General features: G+C 44.5%; 1 pseudogene; it reads left to right on the top strand.

Moving 5' to 3' along the window:
• LOC111968064 (lutropin-choriogonadotropic hormone receptor-like) overlaps positions 1-18,849 on the top strand; it is a 50,404-nt pseudogene that overhangs the window by 19,778 nt on the left and 11,777 nt on the right.

Genomic DNA, 18,849 nt, shown 5'->3' with positions numbered 1-18,849 from the left:
AGTCTAATCATTAAATAATCATAAACTTGACTAAAAAATACAGCGTGGACAGCATTTGAAAGACAAATTAGTTCTTAATGCAATCGCTGAATTACATTTTTWAAATTAACCTTACTGCGCAATACAAGTTGCGCCAAAGCGAAGCTACCCCCKAAAAAATGGCAGCTTATGCGTTTACCATTTTTCAACAGAACAACGATTTATCAGCATAAATAGTTCTTACTATTAGCTGAGCTTCCATCAGAATCTTGGGCAATGTGTCCTTTCTCCGGTCTAATCGTCTTTTGGTCGAAAGATGTCCTTTTGTCCTGTCGAAATGGCCAGTAACGTTCGGCATGTACAGGGAAAGTGTCCAACTCTTGAAAGTGCGTCACAAAGAAATGCCAGAAAATCGCAATAAACTGATATAAACTGAAATAATTCGGTTCAAAATAACAAGATTATTATGTCTTTAAAGCTTATATCGAAGAAAAACATGACCGGAATTATCTAAGGAGCTAAAACCAGAGCTTCCACAACGATATGCAAAGCTCCTCTTCGCGCCCGAGCGCAGATCCCAAAGAATGGCCACCGTGATTCCAATCAATTTATAAACTTTGGGAATTACACAGAGACTCCATTTCAAGTCTCCCTATTCGCTGACACCCAGGGGAAGGCGTATGCAGTGCATCTCAACCAATAGAGGACAGGCAAATTAATACACAGGTCTCAGAGCAGCCAGTACAATTCTGAATTCTGACATACACATAGGAAAATCGCTCTAAGTCGAGTTCTGTTTCACCCACAGACATAATTCAAACGGTTTTAGAAACTAGAGAGTGTTTTCTATCCAATASTAATAATAATATGCATATTGTACGAGCAAGAATTGAGTACGAGGCAGTTTAATTTGGAGACGAATCTGGACTATGTCGAAATGGCACCCCCCTAGTGGCAAGAAGTTTTAACTTGTGAATGATTAGTAGCATTCAATGTGGAATATGTAACAAAAGTCATTCAAATCAAATCAAATTGTATTTGTCACATGCACCGAATACAACAGGTGTAGGCCTTACAGTGAAATGCTTACTTACAAGCCCTTAACCAGCAATGCAATAATAGTGAGCGCTTTAAGATGTTGATTGAATATATTTAATGGGAAAAATGTTATAATCAGGCCGATGTGGAGTCTGCTTACCAGACTTTTCTCGTGTCTTTCAACTCTGTATTAAGTTGTATAAAACGTTTCTCTCAAATCCCTCTCCCCTGAATTCTGCAAATTACAAAAATTCTAAGAACAAATGTACTCACCTACTTCAGATATCCCCAAAAATATATTTTACTAACAAATTCCAAGAACCATTAATTAATATGAAGTCAACTTGGAAAATCATAAATCAGCTGTTGAATAAGAAAAAGTTATCTACAACTATTCCATCTCAATTTATTGTTGGAAATAAGACCTAGAGTGATCCTGGTGTTATTTCATGTGAATCAAATAACTTTATTTGTGAATGTGGGTTCCTCTGCATCACGCACTCCTATCATCCATTACGCCCAACTACCTTCCCTCGTCACGCGCATCAGCGATATTGGACTCACCTGGACTCACTAATCACCTGTTATTACCTCCCCTATATTTGTCAGTTCCCCAGCTGTTCCCCGCTGCTGCATTGATTGTCTTTTGTTTGTGTTATTTGTTTGCTGACGCTGTTCCTGTCTCGGTCCATGTCCGTTATTTATTTAATGTGTTACTCCCCATACCTGCTTCGTCTCTCCAGCGTCAACTCATGTGACAGAATGCAGCAGCCAACACACAAAGCATCAGGGAGTACTGGCATTCCGGTTGGTATGGTGGCATCGGCTCTGGGTCGCCACCGATGGAACCGGGGGTGCCTAGCCAGCTCGTCGGGCTTCCACACCCTAGCTGGCTTGAGAAGTTTCCTTGCCCCAGTTGGCTCGGATGGCGCCCATCCGACGTCGGGCCTCAGCCGGATCGTCAGTTCTTGTTCGCCCAACCCTCCAGGAGTTTTGTTGTATGTTTTTTGTTTTGTTGGTGACGTCGGGGTTGATTCCGCCGCCGATGGAACCGGGGGTGCCTAAGCCAGCCCATCAGGCTTTCACGCCCTGCCTGGCTCGAGAGGTTTCCTTGCCTCGGTTGGCTCGGCGACTTCCCATCCCACGTCACACTCCACCGGATCTTTTGGCTCCCTCTCTGCAGCAGAATCGCCAGGCGTCTTTCCTCAGCCGGATCGTCGGGCTTCCATGCCTCAGCCGGCTCGCCAGGCTCTCACGCTCCTGCCAGTTCGTTGGGCTCCCACACCCCAAACGGCTTGCCCAGCGACCATGTCTCCGCCGGTCCACCCAGGTGGGCGCCACAGGGGGGGGTACTGTCACGTCTGCTCCCGCTCTCCCCCCTGGCGCTTGAGGATGCCAGGCTGCCCTGCATCACGCACACCTGCCTTCCCTCGTCACGCGCATCAGCGATATTGGACTCACCTGGACTCACTCATCACCTGTTATTACCTCCCCTATATTTGTCAGTTCCCCAGCTGTTCCCCGCTGCTGCATTGATTGTCTTTTGTTTGTGTTATTAGTTTGCTGACGCTGTTCCTGTCTCGGTCCATGTCCGTTATTTATTAAATGTTATACTCCCAATATCTGCTTCGTCTCTCCAGCGTCAATTCATGTGACACTGTCAAATAACATTTTGAAAACTGATGGAAATCCCTTGAAGTACATTAAGGGATATTTCCCTTCTCTGCTTCAGTTTGATCCTCCTGATGTAATGGAGGTGATGGAGGTAACTGGTAACTTAAAGATATCAGCAGCAGGTCATGATGAGATTGGTGCCTCTTTGGTGAAATCAGTGTCTTCCTCGATCACTAAGCCTCTAACCTATATCTTCACCAAATCTATGGAAGCTGGTATTGTTTCTAAAGATTTAAAAATTGCCAAAGTTATCCCCCACTATAAATCTGGGGATCCAAGATCATTTACAAATTATCTGTAGTATGTTTTTCTGAAATCCGGGAAAAATTGGTGTATAATTTAAATTAGCACTGTATTCTATATGAACACCAATATTGTTTTCGTAAAAACTAATCCACAGATATGGCTTTTTGCAACTTGTAGATAAAATATTGACAGCCCTTAAAAACAATGAATACACTCTTGGCATCTTTTTAGATTTAACCAGAGCGTTTGACACGGTTGACCATGAAATATTACTTTCTAAACTGCATTAATACAGTTTTCATGATTATACATATAATTGGTTATATAGTTCATGATAGAGAAGAATTTGTTCATGAGAACAATTTTGTTCATGATAGAGAACAATTTATCTTTATTTGTTTTCATCTGTATTGTTTATCACTTATTTTCTTTGGTGCAAATAAATTAAACCTTAAACCTAAACCTTCTCTGCTTTTCTCTCTTCTATCTGCTTATTTTCTCTCCTATACTCTTCTCTGATTTTCTCCTATTCTCTCTTCTTTCCTCTCTGCTTCTCTCCTCTTCTGTCCTGTCCTATCCTCTTCTCTCTTCTGTGTGCAGTGAGCTGGGAGACAACATGCAGCTCCACAGTATACCTGCCAATGCCTTTCAAGGGATCACAGAGGAGAGTGTGTACATGTGAGTATGAGTCCAATACTATTACTTATTTGGAGCCATACTCCAAACAGCCATACTATAGGATATCCAATTTTCGTGAGCAAATGAATACATTTCTTAGATTTCATTTTGTCTCACCACATGTTTAGATCAGTGATAAGAAAATGATCTCATCTGGGTGTTTAATGTAAGAATTGTTTCACTGCTGATTTCATTAAATCTCATCTAATTGATTGCGGTATCCATGATAATTTTCATCAAATCCAGGGTGTAGGACAGCACTTGTGAATTACGTTTTTCAATCCATTTCTGCTGTATGTAAGCAATTGTAAATCGGTCAAACTGATAATAACAACCAATTTAAATGAAATGTGTGAAAAAGTGTTTCTTTCAGGAAAATTATAAAAAATGGATTCAAGGAAATCAAGTCGCACGCTTTCAACGGAACAAAGCTGGATAAACTGTACGTATTCCCCTCAAACAATTCCCCTTTTCTTCCGCTTCCTGCTTAGTTCTTACAATGAAGTGCCTGAACACACACACACACACGTGCAAGCACTCACACAACATCTAAACAGGAGCTGCTCTTGTGATTTTTGCTAAGCCTTTGTTGCTGTTATTTCAGAGATGTGTCAAAGGCTTGGTTAATCAAAGAAACTCGATGTACCAGTAAAATAACGTCTTGGAAGACACAACATTGAGTGGGTGCCATGTTGTTTACTTTACCCTGTGCCACACTGTGGCGGCGGGATGCAACATCTTGATCTCGCCAGAATCGCTTTCAATGAGTCTAAACATTCATTTACTGAACACAAATAGAAACGCAACATGCAACAATTTTGAAGATTTTACTGAGTTACAGTTCATAGAAGGAAAACGGTCAATTTAAATAAACAAATTAGGCCCTAATCTATGGATTTCGGTCATCAGCCCACCCACTTGGGAGCCAGGTCCACCCACTGGGAGCCAGGTCCACCCACTGGGAGCCAGGTCCACCCACTGGGAGCCAGGTCCACCCACTTGGGAGCCAGGTCCACCCACTTGGGAGCCAGGTCCACCCACTTGGGAGCCAGGTCCACCCACTTGGGAGCCAGGTCCACCCACTGGGAGCCAGCCCTGGCACTTCCTTTGCGTGCATAGAATGGTCTTACCATCCTATCCACAAATTATTTATTCATAGTAATACACAGGGACTAGTCTCTAAGTTACATTATCTGAAAATTAGTCATAAACCAATCCCTACCCGTGTATCGTGGAAGAAAGACCTCTCTGTGTGTACTACTGTGACTAATTGGACAAGAGTTTTGTCCAACATATCATTTTCCTCAAGAAATGTTCACCATCTATTTTATTGTTAATTGATGACATGACTTTAGACCTATCTGTCAAACAGCAACGTATTTGGTTGGCTGGGTTAACAGCAGCCAAACAGATGATAGCCTCACATTGGCAGGCTCCTCATTCTTTAAGCAGACAGCAGTGGCTGTTATCATTCATGGACATTATAAACATGGAAATATCTGTAGGAAGCATGCATGGGGTGAGTGAAAGAAACATATTTTCTCTTTCATCAACTTATGACTCTGTAAAGATACTGCTATTGTAAACCACTAATCTAACTTTGGGTTGAGGAAATCCTGTGGGGTGGGGGGTAGGATGGGAACTGTTTGTCTTGTCACTTGTTTCCTTGTCCATGTGTACCTGTTTTGTGTACCTAATTGAAAATAATAAAAACACGTGTTCACAAATAAATTAGTCTAAACAAACAAAGCTTAGTTAGTAGAGCTGAAGATCTGTTGGGCATCCATAGAAAAACTACTAGGTTTTAGAGAAGAGAAAACAAAAGGGTCAAACATCAGAATACAAAAGCAATTTTGCGGCTGCCGGTGGACTCTGTCTCTCCAGCTGCCCGTGTTACGCATGTGGTTCTCGGGGTAGCGCTCGGGGTTAGGTTTGGGCCGCGGAGCTCCGACCGCCGCCCTGAACCGAATTGAGAAGGTGAGCCCGGGCGACCGGCCACACACATTTATTGCAAGTATATAACTTCCATTGTGACAAACATGATTTAATACTATGTGTATGCTGTGATGGTTTTCTCATGTAGGATTCTGAAAGACAACAGGTATCTGAGGAACATTCATGAAGATGCCTTTGAGGGAGCGTCAGGGCCAACTGTGCTGTAAGTGAATACTTCCTTAGAGAACTCTTATGTAACATTCACCTTCAATACAGTCCATTCCTATAATATAATCATCCCACTGGGCACAGATGTCAATTCAACATCTATTCCACGTTGGTTCCACATCATTTCATTGAAATTACGTGGCCACGTAATTTCACTAAATCTGACTACTGAGACATGTTATCATAGAGACCTTGTGGTTTATGGTGTGTTATACAACGGGTGGGTCTAATCCTGACTGCTGATTGGGGAGGTTTCTTCATTATTATTCATTAAAAAGTTCAATAAAACAAGTTTGATGCTTGTTGACACAGGCATGCTGTAATCTATACTGAACAAAAATATAAACGCAACATGTAAAATGTTCATGTTTCATGAAATAAAAGATCCCAGAAAAGGCCAATCTGCAGGTCGCAAAATTGCGCTGGAAGAAATGGCAGCAGTTTTACGGTCTCCTAACCAATTGTGCTATTATGTGTTTTTTTGTAACTTATTTTTTACATAATGTTTCTGCAACCGTATCTTACGGCAGAAAAGAGCTTCTGATATCAGGACAGCGATCACTCACCTCGGATTAGACAAAGATTTTTTTCTTCAACAAGCAAGACACACAAGACATTCTCCAAATACCCGACAGGGCCAACATCCCCGTTATTTGCAAGAGGTAGCGACGCAGGTACAGAAGACAAAGAGCCGGATGCCTGGTCAGGACCCGGAAAAGACTAGTGGGAAAGCTTCCGTTACCGTCAATACTACTCGCCAACGTGCAATCATTAGACAATAAACTAGACGAGGTACGATCACGGATATCCTACCAACGGGACATCAAAAACTGTAATATCCTATGTATCACGGAGTCGTGGCTGAATGACGACATGCATATTCAGCTAGCGGGATATACACCGCACCGGCAAGATAGAACAGCACACCTGTTGTTTACGAAGCATGTGACAAATAAAAATGTATTTTATTTGTGTGTCCAGTGGGATTCTTCCTGCCACACTGATGTCAGTGCATATTTGTAAACAACAGCTGGTGCACGAAATCTAAGGAAGTCTCTAGATTTTGCTCCCCTGAAGTAGAGTATATTGTGATTGCAGGCCACACTACTTGTCTAGAGAGTTTTCATCTATACTTTCCGTGGCTGTTTATTTACCACCATAGACAGACGCTGGCATTAAGCCCACACTCAGTCAGCTGTATAAGGAAATAAGCAAACAGGAAACCACTCACCCAGAGGCGGCGCTCCTAGTGGCCGGAGACTTTAATGCAGGGAAACTTAAATCAGTTCTACCAAATTTCTATCAACATGTTAAATGTGCAACCAGAGGAAAAAAATTATAGATCACCTGTACTCCACACACAGAGATGCACACGTACAAAGCTCTCCCTCGCCCTCCATTTGGTAAATCTGACCACAACTCTATCCTCCTGATTCCTGCTTACAAGCTAAAATGAAAGCAGGAAGCACCAGTGACTCGGTCTATAAAAAAGTGGTCAGATGAAGCAGATGCTAAACTACAGGACTGTTTTTCTATCACAGACTGGAACATGTTCCGGGATGCTTCCGATGGCATTGAGGAGTACACCACATCAGTCACTGGCTTTATCAATAAGTGCATCGAGGACGTCGTCCCCACAGTGACTGTACGTACATGTCGTCCCCACAGTGACTGTATGTACATACCCCAACCAGAAGCCATGGATTACAGGAAACATTCGCACTGAGCTAAAGGGTAGAGCTGCCTCTCAAGGTGCGGAACTCTAACCCGGGAGCTTACAAGAAATCCTGCTATGCCCTGCGACGAACCATCAAACAGGCAAAGCATCAATACAGGGCTAAGATTGAATCATACTACACCGGCTCCGACGCTCGTCTTACGTGGCAGGGCTTGCAAACTATTACAGACTACAAAGGGAAGCACAGCCGCGAGCTGCCCAGTGTCACGAGCCTACCAGATGAGCTAAACACTTATATGCTCGCTTCGAGGCAAGCAAAACTGAGGCATGCATGAGAGCATCAGCTGTTCCGGACGACTGCGTGATCACACTCTCCATAGCCGACGTGAGTAAGACATTTAAACAGGTCAACATACACAAGGCTGCGGGGCCAGACGGATTACCAGGACGTGTGCTCCGGGCATGTGCTGACCAACTGGCAGGTGTCTTCACTGACATTTTCAATATGTTCTTGATTGAGTCTGTAATACCAACATGTTTCAAGCAGACCCCCATAGTCCCTGTGCCCAAGAACACAAAGGCAACCTGTCTAAATGACTACAGACATGTAGCACTCATGTCCGTAGCTATGAAGTGCTTTGAAAGGTTGGTAATTGCTCACATCAACACCATTATCACAGAAACCCTAGACCCACTCCATATTGCATACCGCCCAAACAGATCCGCAGATGATGCAATCTCTATTGCACTCCACACTACCCTTTCCCACCTGGTCAAAAGGAATACCTATGTGGGAATGCTATTCATTTACTACAGCTCGGCGTTCAACACCATAGTACCCTCAAAGCTCATCACTAAGCTAAGGATCCTGGGACTAAACACCTCCCTCTGCAACTGGACCCTGGACTTCCTGACGGGCCGTCCCCAGGTGGTGAGGGTAGGTAGCAACACATATGCCATGCTGATCCTCAACACTGGAGCTCCCCAGGGGTGCGTGCTCAGTCCCCTCCTGTACTCCCTGTTCACCCACAACTGCATGGCCAGGCACGACTCCAACACCATCATTACGTTTGCAGACGACACAACAGTGGTAGGCCTGATCACCGACAATGACGAGACAGCCTATAGGGAGGAGACCTGGCCGGGTGGTGCCAGAATAACAACCTATCCCTCAACGTAACCAAGACTAAGGAGATGATTGTGGACTACAGGAAAAGGAGGACCCAGCACACCCCCATTCTCATCGACAGGGCTGTAGTGGAGCAGGTTGAGAGCTTAAAGTTCCTTGGTGTCCACATCAACAACAAACTAGAATGGTCCAAACACACCAAGACAGTCGTGAAGAGGGCACGACAAAGCCTATTCCCTATCAGGAAACTAAAAAGATTTGGCATGTGTCCTGAGATCTTCAAAAGGTTCTACAGCTGCAACATCGAGAGCATCCTGACTGGTTGCATCACTGCCTGGTACGGCAATTGCTCGGCCTCTGACCGCAAGGCACTACAGAGGGTAGTGCGTACGGCCCAGGACATCACTGGGGCTAAGCTGCTTGCCATCCAGGACCTCTACACCAGGCGGTGTCAGAGGAAGGCCCTAAAAATTGTCAAAGACCCCAGCCACAGACTGTTCTCTCTACTACCGCATGGCAAGCGGTACCGGAGTGCCAAGTCTAGGACAAAAAGGCTTCTCAACAGTTTTTACCCCTAAGCCATAAGACGCCTGAACAGGTAATCAAATGGCTACCCGGACTATTTGCATTGTGTGCCCCCCCCCCAACCCCTCTTTTTACGCTGCTGCTACTCTCTGTATATCATCACATTAGCATCGAACAGCCCCCGTGATATGCAACTTTTCAGGGAAGCTAGAAACCAATATACACAGGCAGTTAGAAAAGCCAAGGCTAGCTTTTTCAAGCAGAAATTTGCTTCCTGCAACACAAATTCAAAAAAGTTCTGGGACACTGTAAAGTCCATGGAGAATAAGAACACCTCCTCCCAGCTTCCAACTGCACTGAAGATAGGAAACTGTCACCACCGACAAATCCACTATAATTGAGAATTTCAATAAGCATTTTTCTACGGCTGGCCATGCTTACCACCTGGCTACCCCTACCCCGGTCAACAGCACTGCCCTCCCCTCTGCTACTCGCCCAAGCCTTCCCCATTTCTCTTTCTCCCAAATACAGTCAGCTGATGTTCTGAAAGAGCTGCAAAATCTGGACACTTACAAATCAGCCGGGCTAGATAATCTGGACCCTTTCTTTCTAAAACTATCTGCTGAAATTGTTGCCACCCCTATTACTAGCCTTTTCAACCTCTCTTTCGTGTCGTCTGAGATTCCCAAAGATTGGAAAGCAGCTGCGGTTATCCCCCTCTTCAAAGGGGGGGACACTCTTGACCCTAACAGCTACAGACCTATATCTATCCTACCCTGCCTTTCTAAGGTCTTCGAAAGCCAAGTCAACAAACAGATTACCGACCATTTCGAATCCCACCATACCTTCTCCGCTATGCAATCTGGTTTCAGAGCTGGTCATGGGTGCACCTCAGCCACGCTCAAGGTCATAACGATATCTTACCGCCATCGATAGGAAACAATACTGTGCAGCCGTATTCATTGACCTGGCCAAGGCTTTTGACTCTCGTCAATCACCACATCCTCATCGCAGACTCGACAGCCTTGGTTCTCTAATGATTGCCTCGCCTGGTTCACCAACTACTTCTCTGATCGAGTTCAGTGTGTCAAATCGGAGGGTCTGTTGTCCGGCCTCTGGCAGTTCTCTATGGGGGTGCCACAGGGTTCAATTCTTGGACCGCTCTTCTCTGTATACATCAAGATGTCGCTCTTGCTGCTGGTGATTCTCTGATCCATCTCTACGCAGACGACACTATTCTGTATACTTCTGGCCCTTCTTTTGACACTGGTTAACAACCCTCCAGGCGAGCTTCAATGCCATACAACTCTCCTTCCGTGGCCTCCATTTGCTCTTAAATCACAGTAAAACTAAATCATGCTCTTCAACCGATCGCTGCACCTGCCCGCCTGTCCAAACATCACTACTCTGGACGGCTCTGACTTAGAATATGTGGACAACTACAAAACCTAGTTGTCTGGTTAGACTGTAAACTCTCCTTCCAGACTCACATCAAACATCTCCAATCCAAAGTTAAATCTAGAATTGGCTTCCTATTCCGCAACAAAGCATCCTCCACTCATGCTGCAAACATACCCTTGTAAAACTGACCATCCTACCAATCCTGACTTCGGTGATGTCATTTACAAAATAGCCTCCAAAACCCTACTCAAATAAATTGGATGCAGTCTATCACAGTGCCATCCGTTTTGTCACCAAAGCCCATATACTACCACCACTGCGCCTGTACACTCTCGTTGGCTGGCCCTCGCTTCATACTCGTCGCCAAACCCACTGCTCCAGGTCATCTACAAGACCCTGCAAGGTAAAGTTCCCCCTACTCAGCTCGCTGGTCACCATAGCAGCACCTACCTGTAGCACGCGCTCCAGCAGGTATATCTCTCTGGTCACCCCAACACCAATTCTTCCTTTGGCCGCCTCTCCCTTCCAGTTCTCTGCTGCCAATGACTGGAACGAACTACAAAAATCTCTGAAACTGGAAACATTATCTCCCTCACTAGCTTTAAGCCCCAGCTGTCAGAGCAGCTCATAGATTACTGCACCTGTACATAGCCCATCTATAATTTAGCCCAAACAACTACCTCTTTACCTACTGTATTATATTTATTTTATTTGGCTCCTTTGCACCCCATTATTTCTATCTCTACTTTTTCTATCTCTACTATCTCTACTCTACTTTTTTTTTATCGCCTATATGGTATTTACTTCGCCACCATGGCTTTTATTTTTTATTTATTTATATATATATTTTGTTTGCTTCACCCCCTTATCTCACCTCACTTGCTCATATTGTATATAGACCTATTTTTCACTGTATTATTGACTGTATGTTTTGTTTTACCTCATGTGTAACTATGTGTTGTTGTATGTGTCGAACTGCTTTGCTTTATCTTGGCCAGGTCCGCAATTGTAAATGAGAACGTGTTCTCAATTTGCCTACCTGTTCACTAACGGTGAAATAAATAAATAAAAATATATATGCATAGTCACTTTAACTATACATTCATGTACATACTACCTCAATTGGGCCAACCAACCAGTGCTCCCGCACATTGGCTAACCGGGCTATCTGCATTGTGTCCCACCCACCACTGCCAACCCCTCTTTTACACTACTGCTACTCTCTGTTCATCATATTTGCATAGTCACTTTAACCATATCTACATGTACATACTACCTCAATCAGCCTGACTAACCGGTGTCTGTATGTAGCCTCGCTACTTTTATAGCCTGTCTTTTTACTGTTATTTTATTTCTTTACCTACCTATTGTTCACCTAATACCTTTTTTGCACTATTGGTTAGAGCCTGTAAGTAAGCATTTCACTAAGGTCTACACCGGTTGTATTTGGCGCACGTGACAAATAAACTTTGATTTGAATGATAACAAAGGGAACACAGCTGGCGCTGGGGAAATGTAACCACTCAAACTCCTGAACAGATCAGCTTTAATATTGCAGATATACTGAACACAAATATAAATGCAACATGTAAAGTGTTGGTCCCATGTTTCATGAGCTGAAATAAATGATCCCCGAATATTTTCCATATCCACAAAAAACTTTTCTACACAAATGAGTTTACATCCCTGTTAGTGAGCATTTCTTCTTTGACAAGATAATCCATCCACCTGACAGGTGTGGCATATCAAGAAGCTGATTCAACAGCATGATCATTACACAGGTGCACCTTGTGCTGGGGTCAATAAAAGGTCACTAAAATGTGCAGTTTTGGCACACAACACAATGCCACAGATGTCTCAAGTTGAGGGAGTGTGCAATTGGCATACTGACTGCAGGAATGTCCGCCAGAGCTGTTGCCAGAGAATTGAATGTTCATTTCTCTACCATAAGCCGCCTCTAACATCGTGTTGCAGTACGTCCAACCGGCCTCACAACCGCAGACCACGTGTAACCACGCCAGCCCAGGACCTCCACATCCTGCTTCTTCACCTGTGGGGATCGTCTGAGGCCAGCCATCCAGACAGCTGATGAAACTATGGGTTTGCAGAACCAAAGAATTTCTGCACAAACTGTCAGAAACCGTCTCAGGGAAGCTCATCTGCATGCTCATCATCCTCACCAGGATCTTGACCTGACTGCAGTTCTGCGTCGTAACCGACTTCAGTGGGCAAATGGTCACTGTGACCAACAGATGCATATCTGTATTCCCAGTTATGTGAAATTCATAGGTTGGGGCCTAATACATTTATTTCAATTGACAGATTTTCTTATATGAACTATAACTCTTTGAAATCGTTGCATGTTGCGTTTATATTTTTGTTCAGTGTATATACACAATTTGGCGGCCAGGTCTCCTTCTGTATTTGTTAGATTGTAATGGTATGTTGTCTAGTCTTGTTGTATTGTTTGTTTGCATCCTGCTTGACATTGTTAAAAACAAAAGAGTGTAAAAGTTTGTTAAGGTGAAAGTTCAGGGTTAGGTCTCGGGGGTAGGTAGCCCGAGCGGCTAAGGAGTTGGGCCTGTAGCCGAAAGGTCGCCTTCTGGATTCCCGGGCTAGGCGCTTGGGAAAAAAGGGAGAAATTGATCTGGCAACTGGAGAGCTGCTGGGTTCATATCCTAATAATAATCCCCTACCATTGGGCTCTTGAGCAAGGCCTTTAACCACACAACATGCTCTCCATCCAGGGGTGCTGCACTGCAGCTTTACCCTGTGCTACTCTCAACTGTGTGTCTGTGTGATGTGTGGGAGGGGTTGAGAAATGAAGAGAGCAGAAGATAATTTTCCGTTGTTCGCTGTAACTATGGACAATAAAGTTATATTGTAACAGGTAGGAAAAAATGTTTCAACATTTGACTTAGGTGTTTCCTGTATCTTGTTGTGTGTGTTGCCCAGTGATGTCTCCTCCACAGCTCTCGACACACTCCCCCGTCGAGGCTTGGAACATTTAAAGGTCCTGATTGCCCGTTCTACCCCGTACCTGAAGACTCTACCTCCTCTAGAAAGCCTCCTAGAGCTGGAGGTGGCAGAGATCACTTACCCCAGCCATTGCTGTGCCTTCCACACCTGGCGACGCAAAGACAAGTAGGTACACATGCATAAATATTTCTAAAACTAAAAGCATTGTATTTGGAACAAATCATTCACTAAACCCTAAACCTCAACTAAATATTGTAATAAATCATGTGAAAATTTAGCAAGTTGGGGTGACCAAACTGCTTGGAGTGTAAACTGTCATGGTCAAAACATGTTGATACACCAGTAGCTAAAATGGGGAGAAGTCTGTCCATTTATAAAGCCTTTTTAACAACACCATCAACAAGGCAGGTCCTACAGGCCCTAGTTTTGTCGCACCTGCACTACTCTTCAGTCGTGTGGTCAGGTGCCACAAAGAGAGACCTCGAAAAATTACAATTGGTTCAGAACTGGGCAGCACGGCTGGCCCTTAAATGTACACGGAGAGCTAGCATTAATAATAAACATGTAAATCTCTCATGGCTCAAAGTGGAGGATGAATTGAGTTCATCACTACCAGTTATTGTAAGAAGTGTTGACATGCTGAATGCACCGAGGTGTCTGTCTAAACTACTAGCACACAGCTCAGACACCCATGCATACCCCACAAGACATGCCACCAAAGGTCTCTTCACAATCCCCAAGTCAAGAACAGACTAATGGAGTCACATACTAACAAAGAGCATGGTACAGGAACCTTTTCCACATCAGCTAACTGATGCAACAGATAGAATCACATTTTTAAAAAATTTAAAAAACACCTTATGGAACAGTGGGGACTGAAGAGACACACAGACAGACACACATACACATGATAAGACACGCACGTACACATGGATGTTGTATTGTAATTACAGTGAAGTCGGAAGTTTACGTACACCTCACAATTCCTGACATTTAATCCTAGAAACATTCCCTTCTTAGGTCAGTTAGGATCACCACTTTTTTTAAAATGTGAAATGTCATAATAATAGTAGAAAGAATGCTTCACGGTTGGGATGGGTTCTTCGCTTGCAAGCCTCCCCCTTTTCCTCCAAACATAACGATGGTCATTATGGCTAAACAGTTCTATTTTTTTTCATCAAACCAGAGGACATTCTCCAAAAAGTACAATCTTTGTCCCCATGTGAGTTGCAAACCGTAGTCTGGCTTTTTATTGCGGTTTTGGAGCAGTGGCTTCTTCCTTGCTGAGGCCTTCAGGTTATGTCATATAGGACTAATTTTACTGTGGATATAGATACTTTTGTACCCGTTTCCTCCAGCATCTTCACAAGGTCCTTTGCTGTTGTTCTAGGATTGATTTGCACTTTTTGCACCAAAGTAGTTCATCTCTAGGAGACAGAACGCGTCTCCTCCTGAGCGTGATGACGGCTGCGTCCATGGTGTTTTATACTTGCGTACTATTGTTTGTACAGATAACGTGGTACCTTCAGGCGTTTGGAAATTGCTCCCAATGATGAACCAACTTGTGGAGGTCTACATTTTTTTTCTGAGGTCTTGCTGATTTCTTTTGATTTCCCATGATGTCAAGCAAAGAGGCACTGAGTTTAAGGTTGGCCTTGAAATACACCACAGGTACACCTCCAATTGACCCAAATTATGTCAATTAGCTATCAGAAGCTTCTAAAGCCATGACATAATTTTCTGGAATTTCCAAGTTGTTTAAAGGCACAGTCAACTTAGTGTATGTAAACTTCTGACCACTGAATTGTGATACAGTGATTAACTGAAAAATCTGTCTGATAACAATTGTGAAAAAGTACCTGTGTCATGCACAAAGTAGATGTCCTAACCGACTTGCCAAAACTATAGTTTGTTAACAAAAATTTGTAGTGGTTGAAAAAACGAGTTTATATGACTCCAACGTAAGTGTATGTAAACTTCCGATTTCAACTGTATGTGATAGTGGAGTAGTGGCTGAGGGAACACACTAAATGTATTGGGTAAAGGTTGAAATGTAATGTCATGTAATATTTAAATGTATGAATAGCTGCCTAATGTTGCTTGACCCCAGGAAAGATACTGCTGCCGTGTGCAGTAGCTAATGCGTCATCTTAATAAATACAAATACACATAGGTGCTCATCACAGTACACACAAAGGTACACTCAAGGTCTACTCTAACCTTTTTCTCTTATCCATTCAAAGGAAAAAGTTGTCCATGCACTCTCTCGAACCTCAGAAGGCTTTGCATTACGATGATGAAATCATGTAAGACAATATTTCCACTATGATCAGGGAAAGTTCTGTCATCAGGCTTTCTAAATGTTTTTCCCTTGATTGCCCATTTTCTTTTTGGGGCGTCTCTACCTCTACACCTAACGTTGAGCAAATCCATGTTGTCTTCCCCTTTTCTACAGGGACCACTCAGCAGACATTGTGACAGACCTGTACGACATCAACCTCCAATAACCCAGAACCGCAGCTGAGCCTGTGTCCTGGACCCTTCCAGTGCACCCCGGAGTCCGACGCTTTCAACCCCTGTGAGGACCTGCTGGGGTACTCCTTCCTCCGCTCAGTCACCTGGCTCATCACTGTATTTGCTGTGGCCGGGAACATGGCCGTGCTGGTCGTACTGATCATCAGGTGAAGGGAGAGAAAGAGATTTAGGATTAACTAGAGTGGTCAATGTCATAGACTTGCATGTCTCTGGACAAGTGTGCTGATAATGCCAACCATCTTTGTCAGGGATAGATTCCAAAACAATTGAATTGGAATGAATGGATAGTAATCGATTTAATTCTATAGGAAAGAATGTGCTCAACTCTTATCGTCTTGCTTAAACTGACAGTGTGTGGTCTACTAAGAAATGTTGCTTGAATAAGAAAAATATAATTAAAACAATGCTTTAATTGCAACTTATATTCAAGTAATTGAATATCTTTTTTACATTTTTGATCATTCTGCTCACCAGCCACCAGAAGCTCAATGTCTCTCGGTTCCTGATCTGTAACCTGGCCTTCGCAGACCTCTGCATGGGGATCTACCTCCTCCTCATTGCAGCCATGGACTACCACTCACGCAAGGTACGTAGCCCAAAGGCTTAGAGAGGTATATCAGAAGGTCACAGGTTCAAGTCTCAAGTTGGGCTATGAAAAGGTGGGGACTGAACTGGCTTCTGTAGGGCTGCTCTTTTCAGTTCAGTACATTACTGCAAACGACCTACCAATGAACCCTTGAGCAAGGCACGACTTAACCTCTAAACTTCTCCAGGGGGGCTGCACTGCGACTGACCCTGTAATGCTTGCTTTCCAATGTTTTTATTTCTGTAATGACCCTTTCCTATTTGGACACTAAAGTTGTATTGTATTTTATTGTAGGAGTTCTAGTCTATATCCAATAATAAAGTTGCATTTTATTGTAGAAGTTCTAGTCCATATCCAATAATAAAGTTGTATTGTAGAAGTTCTAGTCCATATCCAATAATAAAGTTCTATTGTAGGAGTTAGGGTTTGAGGAGGCAGAATCAGGAGATAGGTTGGAGAAGGTTTTGAGCAGGTTTGAGCAGAGGGAAGAGATGATAGGATGGAAGAGGAGAGAGTAGCGGGGGAGAGAGAGCGAAGGTTGGGACGGCGCGATACCATCCGAGTAGGGGCAGTGTGGGAAGTGTTGGATGAGAGCGAGAGGGAAAAGGATACAAGGTAGTGGTCGGAGACTTGGAGGGGAGTTGCATGAGATTAGTGGAAGAAACAGCATCTAGTAAAGATGAGGTCAAGCATATTGCCTGCCTTGTGAGTAGGGGGGGAAGGTGAGAGGGTGAGGTCAAGAGGAGAGGAGTGGAAGAGAGGAGGCAGAGAGGAATGAGTCAAAGGTAGACGTGGGGAGGTTAAAGTCACCCAGAACTGTGAGAGGTGAGCCATCCTCAGGAAAGGAACTTATCAGGGCGTCAAGCTCATTGATGAACTCTCCAAGGGAACTGGAGGGCGATAAATGATAAGGATGTTAAGCTTGAAAGGGCTGGTAACTGTGACGCATGGATTCAAAGGAGGCGATAGACAGATGGGTCAGGGGAGAAGAGAGAATGTCCACTTGGGAGAGATGAGGATCCAGTGCCACCACCCCGCTGACCAGAAGCTCTCGGGGTGTGCGAGAAACGTGGGCAGACGAGGAGAGAGCAGTAGGAGTAGCAGTGTTCTCAGTGGTAATCCATGTTTCCGTCAGTGCAAGAAGTCGAGGGACTGGAGGGAAGCATAGGCTGGGATGAACTCTGCTTGTTGGCCGCAGATCGGCAGTTCCAGAGGCTGCCGGAGACCTGGAACTCCACGTGGGTCGTGCGCGCTGGGACCACCAGGTTAGAGTGGCGGCGGCCACGCGGTGTGAAGCGTTTGTATGGTCTGTGCAGAGAGGAGAGAAGAGGGATAGACAGACACATAGCTGACAGGCTACAGAAGAGGCTACGCTAATGCAAAGGAGATTGGAATGACAAGTGGACTACACGTCTCGAATGTTCAGAAGTTAAGCTTACGTTGCAAAAAATCTATTGACTAAAATGATATAGTACTGCTGGCTGGTGAAGTAGGCTAGCTAGCAGTGGCTGCGTTGTTTACATTTACATTTAACTTTAAGTCATTTAGCAGACGCTCTTATCCAGAGCGACTTACAAGTTGGTGCATTCACCTTATGAATGTCCAGTGGAACAACCACTTTACAATAGTGCATTCTAACTCTAGGGGGGGGGGGGGGTTAGAAGGATTACTTTATCCTATCCTAGGTATTCCTTAAAGAGGTGGGGTTTCAGGTGTCTCCGGAAGGTGGGTGATTGATTCCGCTGACCTGGCGTCGTGGGGGAGTTTGTTCCACCATTGGGGTGCCAGAGCAGCGACAGTTTTGACTGGGCTGAGCGGGAGCTGTCTTCCTCAGAGGTAGGGAGGCGAGCAGGCCAGAGGTGGATGAACGCAGTGCCCTTGTTTGGGTGTAGGGCCTGATCAGAGCCTGAAGGTACGGAGGTGCCGTTCCCCTCACAGCTCCGTAGGCAAGCACCATGGTCTTGTAGCGGATGCGAGCTTCAACTGGAAGCCAGTGGAGAGAGCGGAGGAGCGGGGTGACGTGAGAGAACTTGGGAAGGTTTGAACACAGACGGGCTGCGGCGTTCTGGATGAGTTGTAGGGGTTTAATGGCACAGGCAGGGAGCCCAGCCAACAGCGAGTTGCAGTAATCCAGACGGGAGATGACAAGTGCCTGGATTAGGACCTGCGCCGCTTCCTGTGTGAGGCAGGGGTCGTACTCTGCGAATGTTGTAGAGCATGACACCTACAGGACGGGTC

Source organism: Salvelinus sp. IW2-2015, linkage group LG8, assembly GCF_002910315.2.
Source record: "Salvelinus sp. IW2-2015 linkage group LG8, ASM291031v2, whole genome shotgun sequence".
NCBI classification, from domain to species: Eukaryota; Metazoa; Chordata; class Actinopteri; order Salmoniformes; family Salmonidae; genus Salvelinus; species Salvelinus sp. IW2-2015.
This window is presented reverse-complemented; position numbering and strand designations above follow the sequence as displayed.